The sequence below is a fragment of the Chinchilla lanigera genome, unplaced genomic scaffold (genome assembly GCF_000276665.1).
Source record: "Chinchilla lanigera isolate Chin_1 unplaced genomic scaffold, ChiLan1.0 scaffold00077, whole genome shotgun sequence".
Classification (NCBI taxonomy): domain Eukaryota; kingdom Metazoa; phylum Chordata; class Mammalia; order Rodentia; family Chinchillidae; genus Chinchilla; species Chinchilla lanigera.
The window spans coordinates 7103397-7107611 of record NW_004955478.1 but is presented as its reverse complement, the minus strand read 5'-3'; positions in this window follow the sequence as shown (position 1 = coordinate 7107611).

Sequence of the window (4215 nt, the reverse complement as noted above, 5' to 3'; positions counted from 1 at the left end):
CTCCTACCATCTTGTCTAGTGAAACTCTATATTGTCTCTAATGTTTTATTGAAGAATTATTTTCTTATTCTCTTTAATGGTTTGAGCAATCTTTCATTCTTACATCTGATAATCTGGGCAATGAAGGTGAGGATAGGGATCTGCAATTAATAACCACCGTTGAATTGTATTAATTTGTCTTGAGACCCTGTATCATTCCCTGTATCATTTTGAATGTTTTTGCTTTGATTTGTTTATATTCGTGATACTGGTATGCTGCTACTGTTCTATTTTTTTTGTTTGTTTGTTTCTCATGTACTACTCTCTTTAAAATTAAAAAAAGAAGGAACAATTTAAAAAAGTAAATTATGTCCCTAATTAATATTAAGTTTTAAGTTTCATCCGGCTGATAAAACTTAAGGTTTTATCCTGTGTGTATGTGACATATTCATAATCATTTAAAATTTTTATTTATTTGTGTATTCATGGTCCTGGGGATTAAATCCAGGGTCTTCCCACTGAGCCTTTCCTTCTCTTTCTTTTTTTCTTTTACTCTTTCTTTCTTTCTTTCTTTCTTTTGTCTTTTTGAGACAGGGTCTCACTCTGTAATTCAGGCTGGCCTTGAGCTCACTTTGTAGCCCAGGCTGGCCTCAAACTCCCAACAATCCTCCTGTACTTAAGTTTTACCTGGCTGAATTTAAATGAATTTTATTCAAACACTTCCAGTAACTACACTTTGCCATATCCTTCCTAAGGGCTCTATCTTTGAGTTTAGATATAATATATGTTCTCTTTGGGGGAAATAGACTTCTCCAAATAACTGGATTCATAGTCATATTATACAAAAGATCACAATTTATTAATGTTCACAAATCTCCAAATTGATCTTTTCTTTTCTGTTTTTATTTTCTCTTTTCCTTTGTTTCCCATTGTTTCCCTCACTATTGGGGATTGAAGCCAGGTCCTTTCCATTGACCTATATCCCCAAGCCTGTCTTTCTTTCTTTCTTTCTTTTTTTTTTTTTCTTGGAAATCAAAATCACGACCTTGTGCTTGCCAGGCAGGCACTGTGCCACTGAGCTAAATCCCCAACCAATACAACAAATCTGATAGCGCTATCATTAGTTAAAAACTGTCAATTTCATTCCAAGCTCTTATCCCAAGGCCTGGCATGTGAAGTGAGGAAGGATAGGACATACTGGGACTCAGGTTAGATATCCAACCCTGGGTGAGCATAATATCAAAGACAACCTTTTCAACATGAAAGAATGTGGCCACATTTACAGTGATTTAAAGTGTTTGCCTAAAATTCTTTCATTTTGATTCTTCCAGATAAATATCAAGTATTAATTAGGGTCATTATTTTTAATGATAGGCTATTCTTATGGGTTTAAACAACTCTAGCTGGGCATGGAGGCCCATCCCTATAATCTTAGCACTTTGGGAGGCTGAAGCAGAAGGATCAAAAGTTCAAACTCAGCCTGAGCAACTAATTGAGTGACTTAGCAAGACCCTGGCTCAGAGTGAAAGGCTGAAAAGAAAAGGCTCAAAACCAGGCATGGTGGCACACACCTGTAATCCCAGCACTTGGGAGGCTGAGGCAGGAGGATCGTTGGGATTTGAGGCCAGCCTGGGCTACAAAGTGAGCTCAAGGCCAGCCTGAATTGCAGAGTGAGACCCTGTCTCAAAAAGACAAAAAAAAAGAAAGAAAGAAAGAAGGAAAGAAAGAGTAAAAGAAAAAAAGAAAGAGAAGGAAAGGCTCAGTGTGAAGACCCTGGATTTAATCCCCAGGACCGTGAATATACAAATAAATAAAATTTTTAAATGATTATGAATATGTCACATACACACAGGAAAGTGACATGAGTGTGTAGTTCAACCAGTGTTCACAGACAGAACACATACGTGCAGCCAGAATGCTGCTCAAGAAACAGGACCTATTTCGTGGTGGTGGTGGTCCTCCACCCGTTCCCCAGATCACTGCCTCCTTCTGGTGACCCGTGGCCTTCTACTCTTTGTGGTTGTTTATTTTGATTTGGGTTATTGAGACAGGGTCTCATTATGTAGTCGGAATTGTCCTGGAATTTACAATCCTCTTGCCTCAGCCTCCCCAGTGGTGACATTACAGGCCTGTGCCACTGTGGCTGATATATGGCCTTAGTTCTTTTTTGTCTTCTTTTTTTGTCCTTTTAGGCAGTCTTTCACTTTGCAGTTCAGGCTGGCCTTGAACTCTGTAATCCAAGTGGGCCTCGAACTCACAAGGATCCTCCTGCCTCAGCCTCCTGAGGGCCGGTGGCCTGGATGGATGGATGACGGATGGATGGGATTACAGGTGTGTGCCGCCACACCCCCCTAAATTTTAGTTTTTATTCATGCTATTTTTTAAGAGTAGGAAAATTTATTGGGGGATAGGAATGGGGAATAGGATTAGCTCCTCAGAAACAGGAGGGACCCCGCATTACCCAAATTTCCTTTTTTAAACGTGTGGATGAGTATGAACATGTATGAGCACTGTCTTAGCCCAGCTTTTCAAAACTCACTTAAGACTGTTAGATAACACATCCGAATGTATATTAGCATAGAATGTTAGTGCTGGAAAGTATACTTGAACATTTGCCAGGTTCCCACACGCTTCAGTGAAATAAATCGGACTCGTGTGTAAACACCACATAGTCTCTCTGGTGTGAGAAGAACAGATGCTGTGAAATGGGAAGAAAATGTCAAGCGGGAAGAGGAACTGGGGAGCGGGGAGGGGAAAGGAGGGAAGCCACGGAGACCAAGCTTTCGTACCTGAGGAGGGGAGGAAGGGGCGAATCGAGGGGAGGGCGGGAAAACCCACTCGGCATACATCTGTACGGCCGCAAATCCCCTGCCATGAATGCGATCACTGTACCTAAAATGTGCCGATAAACCTGATTTCAAAATAAAGACTAAAACTTACCACGACCCCGCCTTAAAGTAACAGTAAGCGCCCTAATCCCAGCACTCCGGGTGGCGGAGGCAGGAGTATTGAAGGTTCAAGCCGGGCCTGGACAATTTACCTATTAGCGGGCCTCTGTCAATCAATCAAGCAATCAAGCAATGAAGCAATCAATCCCTAGTTTAGAAAAATTAGGTAAAAACGCCATTTTTCTACTCTTGGAAATTCCCAGAATCAGAAGCGCGAGCGTCGCCCTCACCGAAACGCGGGAGCAAAGGGTCAGGGCTGCGCGGTGCGGGAGCACGCGGGGAGCCGCGGTCTCAGGACCGGCCAGCAGGGGGCGCCGGCCCGGGCGAGGTCGCGCGGGGGCACCGAGTCCCTGCGCACCGCGAGGCGGCTCCGAGAACGGCTGCGCCCCGCTGCGCGAAGCGTTTGTGCTCCTCGCCAGAGACCCCGAGGGTCCCGGAGCCCAGGGGCTGAAGTGGGGTCCGGAAATCGCGGCAGGGCTCGCTCTGGGGGGGAGGCTCGACCCGGCCACCGCGCTGTGCATCCCGGGCCTCGCTGAAGCCTGAGCCCGGCTTGCGAGGACCAGGCCCCCGAGAGAGGAACGGTGGCCTAGATGGATGGACGGATGGATGATGGATGGATGGGTAGATGATGGATGGGTGGATAGATGGATGGATCGATGGGTGATGATGGATGATGGATGGATGATGGGTAGATGGTGGATGGATGGATGGACGAGTGGATGATGGATGGATGGGTGGATGATGATAGATGATGGATGGATGATGGAAGGTGGATGGACGGATGATGGATGGATGGGTGGATGATGGATGGATGGATGATGGATGGATGATGGATGATGGATGGATGGGTGGGTGGGTTGATGATGGGTGGATGGATGGATGGATGATGGAAGGTGGATGGATGGATGATGGATGATGGATGGATGATGGATGATGGATGGATGATGGATGGATGGATAGATGGATGGGTGGATGATGGATGATGGATGGATGGGTGGGTGGGTTGATGATGGGTGGATGATGGATGGATGATGGATGGTGGATGGATGGATGAGTGGATGATGGATGATGGATGGATGGGTGGGTGGGTTGATGATGGGTGGATGGACGGATGGATGATGGATGGATGGGTAGATGATGGATGGGTGGATAGATGGATGGATGGATGATGGATGGATAGATACATGGATGGGTGATGGATGGGTGAAAGATGGATGGATGGATGATGGATGGATGGGTGGATGGATGGATGATGGATGGATGGATGATGGTTGGATGATGATGGATG